The sequence below is a fragment of the Pipistrellus kuhlii genome, unplaced genomic scaffold (assembly GCF_014108245.1).
Source record: "Pipistrellus kuhlii isolate mPipKuh1 unplaced genomic scaffold, mPipKuh1.p scaffold_m20_p_13, whole genome shotgun sequence".
Classification (NCBI taxonomy): Eukaryota; Metazoa; Chordata; class Mammalia; order Chiroptera; family Vespertilionidae; genus Pipistrellus; species Pipistrellus kuhlii.
In genome coordinates, this window is record NW_023425438.1 from 31375870 (window position 1) to 31388662 (window position 12793).

Here is a 12793-nt window from a genome sequence, read left to right on the forward strand (position 1 = left end):
AAACAAAAGCCTGACACTTTTGATAAGTCAGAAAAATGACTATCATCAACAATCTCATCTCTATTTCATTACAGTTTAATGAGACTAGGTATTTCCTGTATCTGTTTCTTTCCCTGGTCTTCCTATTAGCCTCATTACAAAAGTTTCACAATAAAATTCTTATGCTAATCCATAGAGGTCTCCTGGTTTTGTAATTCCACCAGTAGGTTTCATAGGAAACTCATAAATGAAAAACACCTACTTGTTTTTCCCCAAAGTACAGTAAAATATAGCCTGTATACAATAGCACTTTCAGACAGAAAACAACACAGAATATTTAAAGCCTAATGAATAAGAACAAAGAGAAAGTTAGCCAGTTTGACCTATTTTTTATCCCTTACAACATAAACATTTAAACTAGCAATTCAGACAAATATACTTTTTATTGTTAGTAAATTAAAAGATGCTTACTAAATTATTTTAAAATAAAACATACCTAAAATTTTCTTTTTACTTTATTATTATTTTTTAATCCTCACCTGAGGATATTTTTTCCATTGATTTTTAGAGAGTGGAAGGGAGAGGAGGGATAGGAAGAGAAAGAGAAATCTGGATGTGAGACCTCTATACAAGAGGTACTTTGTGATTGCCTCTTGCACACATTCAACCAGGGTCAGAGATCAAAACTGCAACTTGGGTTTTTGTCCTTGACTGGAAATGGAACCCTCAACTTTCTGGTGTGTGGGCAGACACTAGCCACTGAACAACACAGGCCAGGGCAAGAATTATTTTAAGAAAAACTTCTTCATTCAAATACTCTATAAAATCCTTTCATCTTCCCACATGAATTTTAGTAAGAATTAATTGAACTTAAATTTTAATAACACTGCTTCATTTTGATTTGCATTCCTATTTAGAGTTTCTATTTTTTTATTTACAGTAGCAAATAATTTCCTTTATATTACATGGCTAGCAAGTATTCATGTTCTAGTTCTAGCTCTCTTTGAACAAAGCAATCTGCTTCCTCATCTCTAAAAATTAAGGGATTAAAGTAGACTGAAGACAATTTTGGAACGAGAAATATATGAGACCATATGGTCCTAAAATAAGTATTTATAACTAATGTGCACATAGCGCTATGGATTTAGTCCAATTGCCACTATAGCAAAAGAAGCAACTTTTACCTTAGACAAGGAATTAAGAGTAGGGCTGGCATATACCAACTAGAGTCCTTGGCCACATTAGCCAAGAAAAACAACGTTATTTCTTTTTTCTTTCTTTTTTAAAAAAATATATTTTATTGATTTTTTACAGAGAGGAAGGGAGAGAACTAGAGAGCCAGAAACGTCAATGAGAGAGAAACATCGACCAGTTGCCTCTTGCACACCCCCTACCGGGGATGTGCCCGCAACCAATGTACATGCCCTTGACCGGAATCGAACCTGGGACCTTTCAGTCCACAGACCGACGCTCTACCACTGAGCCAAACCGGCTTCGGCAAAACAACGTATTTCTAAGTATACTTATTCTTACTCTGATCAGGTCCTTAAAAGGCCTCATCTTGGGATCTTTTATCAGTGATATCCAAGTTTCAATCATAGGAACACACTGAAAGCTGGATTCTATTTCTGTACCTAAAAATTGAAAACCTATAATAAAACACTTGGATATTGAATAGTATTGGTTATAATAACCAATTGGTTAAAATACCCCAATTTAAAAGACATATAACCAATATACATATAACTGGCAGTTTTAAACTACGAATAAAATGTGCTTAGATAGCTATTTCTCCTTGAATCTTTTATTGCAGGTTCTAATACATACTGACAGGTGACTGTTGTAAAGAAGTTTGAATCTCTGTATTTTGAAGAAAGATGCTCTTCACATTGGTGTGGAATCTTTAACAAAGCCCAATAGCTAGATATTGCTCTAGCACTCACTCTCTTTATACACTGAGTGGCCAGATTAATATGATCTCCGAACACATAATAATCTGGCCACTCATTGCATATCCTATATAATAAAAGACTAATATGCAAATTGTCCCTTTAACCAGGAGTTCGATCAGCAGGTAGGCTGGCCAACCACCCATGTCTCCTTCCCCTGGCCAGAATGGGCGGACTCCACCCATGCACAAATTCATGCACCAGGCCTCTAAAATACACACACACACACACACACACACACACACACACACACACACTGTGAATGGCCAGATTACTATGCCTCTTACTGGGGACTGAGCCTGCAACCCAGGCACATGCCCTGTCCAGGAATCAAACCATGACTTCCTGGTTCACAGATCAATGTTCAACCACTGAGCTACACTGGCCGGCTGGCTAATGTGACATTCTAATCATTTGTTCTTAAAGGCTAATGAACTACAATTATTTTCTTATCAAATTTTCACCCAAGGAAAGACTTTTTATAATATAACAGAGGCCCAGTGCACGAAACTCATGCATTTGGGTGGGGGGTGTCCTTCAGCCCAGCCTGCACCCTCTTGCAGTCCAGGAGCCCTGTGATTGTGGGGCCCCCCCCCCCCCCCCCCCCCCCCCCCCCGACCAATTGCATCGCACCTGCCATGGCGGCAGTCAGTGCTGGGTTGACTCGGTGCCCATGACCCAGGAGGGACTGAGAGGTCAGCAGTGCAGCCCGCTCACCAGTCCCCGCCCACCCGAGCCTGCGAGCGCACAGCCTGGAGTTCAGTTGTCCGTTCGGTCGTTTTGGACGTTACAGACTCTGGCTCTTTATACATTAGGGTGTCTGTTTCACATAAAGGAAAACTGGGAAACGAATCTTTGTCCAAATTTCTCCCTCAATATAACACATTTTCTTTTATTTACATTGCACACAGCTTTTTGCTTACTACCTACTAAACACAAGCACAAAATTCCTGCCCTGAAAAGATAAAAACCTAAACAAATACTAAACAAGGGACAGACCTTATGTAGATATTTACATTCATCTTTAATACTTCTATTTTTGGTGGGCAAGTGAGTAGGCGCAAAGAGGTGTTGAGGAAAAAAAAAGGTAAATAGGAAATGTTATGATGCTTTATGGTGAGAAATATAATGTGGATTGTATATATTATCTCTGGTGAAACAGATTTCCATCTATACTAGAGGTCCTTTGTGGTTGATTTCAAAAAGACAACTCAAACAGAAAGAATTGTTTTGGCATATCTGTAGTGAAGCCATTTTATGAAACCAATTTAGCTGGTGTTTGAAGGAAGTTACATTTTCAGCAACTTCTTGATAAGAGTGAAAAATTAATCACCTTCTTCCTTCTTTCACAATTAGCAGGATTAATGAGCAGCAGCTTTCCATAAAAGGAGAGAAGGGATAACAGAAACAATAGCGTCAGAAGTAGGATTATGAGGTTATTACTTTTGTCAGTGTCTTTAGCTTTTTCAACACAGCAGTGAAGGAAGTAAAGTCCACACTCCTATTCCCATGATACAAGGCACTCCCTGGGTAAACTCCCAGCCTTCCCCTTAGGGTAGCCAGATAACATGCTAGTCCAGACTTTCCTACTAATTAACAGGGCTATTGTGATATTCTATCACCCACAAGGATAACTTATTTTCATCCTGATAGGAAAGCAATTAACATCTTTCCTACCTAAGGACAGTATTTGTTCCTCCTAACTAGGGTTTCTCAACCTTGGCACTGCTAATATTTCGACATTGTGAGGAGTTGGCTAGTGATTATAGAAAGCTCAGCAGTACCACTGGCCTTTATACCCCAGAGATGCTAATAGCATCTCTAGTTGTGATCATCAAAAATATCTCATATAGAACAGTACACCTGAAACCTATATAATTTTATTATCCAAACTAGAGGCCTGTTGCATGAAGAGGTTCATGCAATAGGCCTTCCTTCCCTTGGCTTCAAGCACCGGTTTTCCACCGGCACCTGGGACCCAGGTCTTTGCTCCAGTTGGAGCCTTTGCTGCCGACTCAGGCCAGAGTCTGCCTTCTTTGTCTTTGCTGCAGGTTCTGGCTGAAGTCTGCAGTCTCTGTCTTTGCTGTGGCTGGAGTGCTGCTCCTGTAGATCCCTTCGTCCCCATCCTTCCACTTATAGCAGGCATCCTGCCCAGCCACTCTGCCTGGAGCACCTGGGAGGCTGCCATCTTTCTCCTTCAATTTGCATATTCCCTCTGATTGGCTAATGGATGTAGCTGAGTGATAGTTAATTTGCATGTTTCTCTTTTATTAGTGTAGATAGAGGCCTGATGCACAGATTTGTGCACTGGTGAGGTCCCTCAGCCAGGCCTGCGGGGATCAGGCCAAAACTGGCTCTCCAACATCCCGCAAGGGGTCTCAGATTGCAAGAGGGTACAGGCCAGGCCAAGGGACCCCACCAGTGCACGAATCTGTGCACTAGGACTCTAGTATGCATATAAGATCTTTATTTAATCTCTTCCCACCTTCCCTCCAAGATTCATCAGAATGTTCCATGTTTCCATGCATATGGTTTCTGCTCCTATGTTGAGCATCTGCCCACTGGTGGTCAGTGTGTGTCATAGCTACTGGTCAGCCAGTTGAATGGTCAGCCAGTCTCTTAGGCTTTTATATATATATATGTCACCCAACAAACTCATTAAAAAAAATAGTTTCACCTTCCCTTCATCCTGTGAGTATCATTGCTCTAAATCTCAAATTGGGGATGACAATTTGTTTTTAGGAAGGGAGTTTTCTGTATTTTTTGGCATAGTGCTTGCCTTATACTAAGGTATTTAACAAATGTTTCCTTACTAACATCATCATACTGATGTCTTAAAGGGCTATTATTAACCTTGTGTAAGTAAAGGGAATGGCTTTAAACATAGCTGCAATTTCAATATTTCATTATAATTGATAAGAATGGCTGGGAGAGAGAACTGGATCTATCATCATACCATGATGGTGGTTAATTTTTAACATTTCTATGTATTTAGATATTTTAATAATGAAACCACCTCTCCCACATGAAGGAAAGGAACTTCAGCTGGGTGACTGTATTAGTAGCTATAAGGCCAGTGCTGGGTAGTCTGACGTTTAGAGTAAAGTTTTAACTTTTGGAGGCCAGATAAGGAAATATCTTCTTGACCTAGGGGACCCATATCTAGAAAAATTAAAAAGGGGTGTCAATCTGAATCAATCTTGGATAGAGGTCTATAGTGTGCTTGCACAGAATGTTATTTAGCAAAATGCTTTCACATACGATTATTTTATTTGACTCTTACAATAGCCCTGTGAATTAGTCGGAAAGTCTTATTAACTCAATTTTCCAGATAAAGGAACAAAGTGTGTCAGTCAGAAAGGCCAGTGGCTAGTTCAAGGCCAAACAGGTGATATCTGGCAGAGCTAGAACTAAATCCCACATATTGATTCAACATACATTAACTCATTTAATTTCTATCACAACTACATCAAGAATAATTATTATTTTGCTCCTAGAAGTAGCCTGGGTATTCTCATATCACTAATCACACCCTAGACAAGGTTGGGTGGGGCTGATTCCATACTAAGAAGAAGAGACCCTATTAAGGGACTATCTAGGAGAGAGACTAGAAATAGTAAGTACAGCTGTGTAAAACATACCCTAATCAAGTTATACTCCAGCATAGACTAGTAACAACTATTCAACTACTAGTATGACTAGTGCCTTTTGAGATTATTTGAACCTTTGTCACTTCCTCAATGTTCCTTATATTTGTCAACCGTTTCCTGGTAGTGACCAATGATAAAAACTTCAGTAAATAAAGTGGACTTTGCATGTCCATTTAGAAAATGGGGAAGGGAGAAAGGAACCCAAGAGGAAAAGCAGGGCATTACACTAAGGCAAATTCTTGGGTACCATCAGGAAGAAACACCTGTTAGAATTGAGTCCAGACATTCTAGGAACTCCCTGCAAAGTAACAGCCCAAACTGCCGTGTTGTTTAATGGGGGTTTAAATACAGCTGCACTACCCCACCCCAAAATGATCACTAATTCCCCACATCTAGAAAGTGTATTTTAAAAACACAACAAAGGATTAGAACATGTTTATTTTTCCTGCCCATACTTTTAAATTACCAAAGTTCCTAAAACGATGATACGCTTCTCAGAAAGCAGAACTAGAAATTCCCCGTGGTTTAACCATTGAAACCTTGAAACAAAACTCTGTAGAAAACACCAAATTCAGTAGGATTAGATGGTTATTTGGAACAAAAACATTGGATAGAATATACTATCCAAATGTAGGGAATATAGGGAAATCTATCAGTTACTAAAGTCAGCATCCAACGCTGGCAGTCAATTCATGCTTATGGTACCCTTTTCTCATAGTTGCCAACACTGGGTTCTGTCTCTGTACCAAGCACTGTCACAAGCACTTTACCTTATTAACTGGTTTACTTCCCAGAACAACCATGAGACAGAAACTGTTATAAACCTCAGTTTATAGATTAAGAAAACTATAAATTTGTAATTCCAACTCTAGCCAACACTCTGGAAATGCTGAAAATATGAGTAGTGGGGAGTGAGAGAGAGAGAACCACTTTGAAAAACAAAATTAAACAAGAAAACCCCCCAATTCTTTTCCAACTATGTACCAAGAATTAAAAGAGCAAAAGATTACATAAATGCTATTGCCCTAACATGGGAATAAACTTCTGTAATACTAACAATTTTAATCTTTTCAATAACTCAATAAATCATTTAAAGCTGTTTAAAAAGTTCCTTGGATAAAATTTAAACTTGGAAAAAATGAGTGAAATAAATTTGTTTCCAATCAATGTAAATCGATACCAACTTATGAAATAAAAAGAAATAGAACACTGAATCCATGGTCGTATTTTTATATCCCAGGAGTAAACCATATTAATTTTATGTAGATTATGGGTCCTTCCAAAAAAAGTATTGTATAGTGATTATTTTGGACAGGTAAATTACTTCCAGAAATAGAGTAATATGGGCTTTCTTTAGTTAACATCAGACCAACCCAAATTGACAAATGTTCTACAAATAACTATCAGTACTCATTAAGGGTGCCAAGGTCATGAAATATAAGGAAAAGCAAAGAAATCCTCATTAGAGGAGTTTAAGGAGATGCAATAACTACATGGGATCATGAACTGGATACTGGAACAGAAAAAGGACATTAATGGAAAACTGGTTAAATCCGAATATGGTCTACAGTTCAACACTACAGCTAATAATATTGCACCAATGTTAACTTCCTGGTTTTGATAAATATACTCTGGTTATGCAGATTGTGAAGCTGAGTACATTTTATACATATCCTACATAATAAAAGCCTAATATGCTAATATGCATTCGACCAGTTGTATGACGTGCACTGACAGGTAGGTTAGCTTGGGGGCAGACACTCCGATTGGTAGGTTAGCTTGCTGCTGGGGTCCAGCTGATTGGGACTGGGTGAGACGGACCAGACACGCCTTGGAGCCCTGGACCAGACACGCCTTGGAGCCCTCCTGTGGTCTCTCCCCGGCCTAGTTCAATGGTGCACTGGTGGGGTCCCTTGACCTGGCCTGCGCCCTCTTGCAATCCGGGACCCCTTGGAGGATGTTGAACTGTTGGTTTCAGCCTAATCCCCGCAGGCCAGGCCGAGGGACCCCACCAGTACACAAATTAAATACATATATACATACTAGAGACCCAGCGCATGATTAAATCATGTGCATGTAGGGTCCTCTAGGCCTAGCCTGCCATCAGGGCCATGCCTACCACCCCATAATGCTCCACCGACACTGCCAGTGCTCTAGGGGCGATGGGGAGAAGGAAGGGAGGTGGGAACGGGGTTGGGACCCGCCACTGCTGCAGCAGGCCTCGCAAGTTAATTTCTGCTTGGCTGACCCCATTTCTCTCTCCCCAGTGTTGAATGTCTGAGCCATTGGCTGCTCTGAACTGTTTGGCTCTTTCCATTGGTAACAGCTTTTACCTTCTGCCTCAATTCCTCTCCCAGCTTGTGCCCTTCTCCTGCGTGCCACTTCCCCATGCCCCTCCCCCCAGCATTGGGAGCACCTCCGCTCGCCACCTGGGGACCTGTGCTGTGCTCCCTGTGCCCATCTCCTGCGCCCTCTTTGCCATGTGGCCTGCCTTGCTGCGATTGGAGCCTGTGGACTGCGAGACCAAGAGGTGCTCCATGCACCCCCAGGTACTGGTCTTTGGTCATTACGGTGTTACAACCATTGGCTTTTTATATTTATATATAGATCTGTATATGCGTACTTAATTCCTTTATTCCCCATATTTCCTGTAGGCTAAATTATTTCAAAATAAAAAGTAATAATAATAATAATAATAATGGGAAACAAACAAAATAGCCTTTTAAATTTAATAAAAGGCATTAAAATATGAATTTAAGATTCAAAGTTTGCTTCCTTTCAGCCTTCTCACTGCCTAAAGGTGCAAGATTTCCAAACTGTATTTGGTCTTGTCAAGTCACAGTGCCTGCCAGGTCTCATGTCCTCTCTCTTGATGTGAAACTGCACCTACCACAGCCCCTTTGGTCAGAAGTGTTACTATAAAGTGCGGCCACTCACTGGACTGAGCAATACCTGAACCAAAGTGATTCACCAACATTCCGAGCAGAATTTGATAGAACCATGCTTCATGGGTTTTTCTTTGGGGAATTAAAAAAAAGTTATGATATAAGGGCAATTTTACTATTGAATGATGTAGTTTTATTATATAGAAAACACTTTGTATATGCAATTACATCACAGCTTCTGAATTAATGCTGTATACTGAACTCTTTAACAGTATTTGAATTTATCTGAGTTCCATCTACCTAACTACATGAATCCTACTCTTAAAGAGTTTATGAAAGGGACTGGAAAGGGGAGCTGGGAGGAAGAAGAGTAAGGAAGCAGTAGCTCTGGGTAATTTTGATACTTTCATTTTAAAAAGCCAAGAGAGTGAAATACTTTTCTGAATTATTCACGAGTTATTTCATTTGTGATAGTGTTTTCTTCAAACTACAAGAGACACTTATGAAGGACTAAGTAAACTATGAGTATACCTAGGGCCAACTCCGAATTATCAGATCTATAAAATTAGCTCTGTAGGCATATGACTTTTCTCATCTTATAAAATAATGACAGTATTTCCACACCTCATAGAATTTGTCATGAGGCCTGAATAAGAACAACAAAGCTGGACTGAAATTTGGATGTTGAGCCATCTGCTTGGTCCATTCACTAAATACACAAGTCATACAGAGACTTTTGGGTCTCTTGAAATTATTCAAACTATGAAAGGTAAGCAAATGATTTTCAAGGGACAAATGTAATGGAAAACAAAAAAGTATTTAAAAAATACCTAATATATATTTAGTTAGGCATACAAAGTATTATAGGTCCTAATAATACTTTATTAATTTGTTGTGACCACTTAAAATTTAATTATTTTCTCAGAGATTCATCTTTATTTTTCAATATCTAAACAAATGTTATAATCTGTTCTGTGTAGTAACTTTGAAACCATGTAGTTAATTCTACTTTTTCTACTCGTCTCAATATAGAACAGGCCCTGAAATATAACTAAAGGCCTCAAAAATCATTGCAACTTGTTTAAAGGTTGAATGCTACATAAATGTTTGATTCTCAATAGGGGGAAAGATAGCACTTCTAAATAAAATAAGATTTAGTATATATAGTCCCTGCTCTTAGAGGAACATTAGGTCTTTTGTAGTTTCACAATTCCATTATAAGCTCTATTTAAAAGGTATGGGGGAAAATGCAGTCAAAAATTCAAATTACAATTGAATCTCCAATATTGTCTTTAATAGTAAAGTTAGCTACTGACAGAGAAATCACCATAACAAAATAACTATTTCACTGTGGCCCGTGTTTCTCAGTGACAGGAGCATTGGTCCATGCACCAAAGGGTCTTGGGTTCGATTCCTAGTCAAGGGCACATACCTGGGTTGCAGGTTTGATCCCTGGCCCTGAATGGAGGGCGTGTGGAAGGCAACCAATTGATGTGTCTAATATCTCAGTGTTTTTCTGTGTGTCTGTCTCATCCTTCCTCCCTCCCTCCCTTCTACTCTCTCAAAGAATTAATAGAAAAAAATATCCTTGAGTAAGGATTTAAAAACCCACAAAACAAACTAACAAACAAAAACTTTTTCACCTGACCAGAGTGACTCAGTTAGTTGAGCATCGTCCTGTGCACCTGCCAGTTCTATGCCGGCCAGGGTGCCTAGGGAAACAACCAATCAATGTTTCTTTCTCACATTCATGTTTCTCTCTCCCTTCCTCTCTCTAGGCATGTTCTTGGGTGAGGATTAAAAAAAGAGAGAATAACAACTGTATCTAATCTCACCAATGAACAAAGGCTTCCTCTTATGCGAATTCTAGTTTTCTCTTTGGTTTATGAAATGTTCTGAAAAGGAGCAGCTGATCTTTCTTTGACCAAATCACAATGTTTTCTCCATAAATTTTTATAGCAGCAATTTAGAGATATTGTGTGTGGGAGGCTTGGAACATCTATTTTTTAGCAGAATGAATATTTTAAATCACTCAGTATGGTATTCCCATTTAACTCTTTTCATTAGGAAAATGGTACATACATATAGCTTGGATATTTCTATAAATGTTCTCTCTCCACTCTAATTATTGTTATATTTTCACATTACAAACACTCCAATTAAGTAAATAGTGATCAATTTAAATTATGATCGTAATTTGTAACTTTTCTCTTGTCACTGACAACTTGCATTTTATACACACACACACACACACACACACACACACACACACACACACAAAAGAGAGTATTTCCCCCTCACAAATCCATTAGAAAATGGTAAAGAATAAACACACAGCACTGGGCAATGTCATTATTTTAGCAAGCATATTCAGTTTTTCATAAATTTCCTTTAGAAAGAAAAATAATATCAAGTATATCTTTTCTTTTAATCAAAATAAAATGACTCAGAAAAAAACAACACTGCTGTGAACGATCATTGTTCATATTTTTTAGCAGGAAGAGATGGTTCCTCTGCCCCCATAAATCACCAGATCTAAAATCATTAAATCTCTTCCCACCAAATCAGAACAACAAGATATTCAGGTAGAAATATCACATAAAATCCTTATAAAGCAAGATTCTCAATATTTTAAAAATTCTTTATATTTTCCCTCCCCTCTGAAATGTTTAAATAGTAAACTGCAGTTATCCCAAAGGCCTAGATCTCTTTGAAAGCGACTCAGGAGAATTATGGTAAAAAAAAACAAAAAACTAGACTCTGAATAAACTGTTAACAGCTAGCCAAAATATAATGACAGCACCGTCATTCTGGCTATCAGGTTCCAGCAATGTAATTTTCAAGTTTAATAATTCAAAAGAAAGCAACAGATAACATTAAGTTCTAAAACATGTAAAAACAAAACAAAACAAAAAACCCCACACCAAATACTGTAGCTTGGATTGGAAAAACATTGCAAGGGAAGAGTGTTCAGTTTTGTGTCGACAGGCAATCAACGCCCAGTTATTTTTCTTATGCTTTCTTTAAGACTAATTATGGAGGTGAGAGCAACAGTGTAAAGCCTCCCTAAATACACAAAAGCCTTAGAACTTGAGATTTATTCAATCTTTTCCCTAAAATGGAAAATGCAATTCATACATTACACATGTCTAAAGCTGAATGTGAAAAAAAATGTGAATCAATTAAATATAAATGATTTGATTATGATTCAAATCATTCCTTTCACAAACTTACCTGGAACCTTGAAGCCCTGACAATGTTATACTTAAAATTAAGCCACAGAACACCTACCTCTTCATTCCATCGCTATCGGCACAAGCCAAACAACCTTCTCACCAGAGGATAAATCCAGATAGTATTTAAAGCATCTCCCAATTACACTTGGAATCACACACTGAATAGCTGTCTGCTCAGTGTTCTTTCACTTAAGCATCTCATAATGTGTGTGGGTGAGCCTGTGTTATGCAAAATAGGTAAACACTATATAATTCTAGATTCTATTGGCTGCAGTAAGAATCCATTTCTCTCACCTCCTCCTTAAGGAAGTCTGTGGCCCAAAAGGGAAGAAACGGAAGTAAGAAAGAAGCACAGAAAAAAATTCTAACATGGGCTTATTCTCAAGTTATGGAATTAGGTACTTCAAAAGGAGTTCTTAAAAGGCTAACTTAATTAACTATATAAATGCTTAAATGCTTTATAAATGTCAGAAGTAGAGGTGAGATACTAAACTACCTTTCCGTTATAGTGTAATAGCCTATTTGAATAGATTTAGTATAAAAATCTTTTAAAGAATACTCCTTTGAAAAAACACACAGGAGAATCAATATAATTCATGTGAAGAAAGAGTGCCCTTTTAGCACTCAAATACATCAGATATTTTGTTTTGTTTTGTTTTAAAACATTATACAGCCGAAACCAGTTTGGCTCAGTGGATAGAGCGTTGGCCTGCGGACTAAGGGGTCCCTGGTTCGATTCCGGTCAAGGGCATGTACCTTGGTTGCTGCGGGCACATCCCCAGTGGGCGGCGTGCAGGAGGCAGCTGATCAATGTTTCTCTCTCATCGATGTTTCTAACTCTCTGTCTCTCTCTCTTCTTCTATGTAAAAAATCAATAAAATATTTAAAAACAAAAACATTATACAGTATATTACAGGATAAGAACAGGTGAAAATTCAATCACATTTTCAAGTGATCATGCTTCTTTATTCCTAGCTTTATACTTTAAAATAAATCAGATTAATTTGCTGCTTATTAATATGAAGGAATGATAGCAATACCTGGAGATAAATTGGGAGAATACAAGCTTCATCAAATAAGCTACTGAAGGTACC

The 12793-nt window shown here is 38.3% G+C and overlaps 1 protein-coding gene across 6 annotated transcripts in view; it reads right to left on the bottom strand.

The window, feature by feature from the left end:
* PELI1 (pellino E3 ubiquitin protein ligase 1) overlaps positions 1 to 12793 on the bottom strand; it is a 49695-nt gene that overhangs the window by 17165 nt on the left and 19737 nt on the right. The window contains exon 1 of one of the 6 annotated variants that reach the window (XM_045580811.1): positions 11698 to 11715. The exons of 4 other annotated variants lie outside the window; for them this stretch is intronic. The gene's annotated coding sequence lies outside the window, so the exon portion shown is untranslated. Of the gene's footprint in view, positions 1 to 1512; positions 1535 to 11697; positions 11716 to 12793 lie in introns of those variants that run through there. One more of the 6 variants, XM_036435506.2, reaches the window with a different exon arrangement.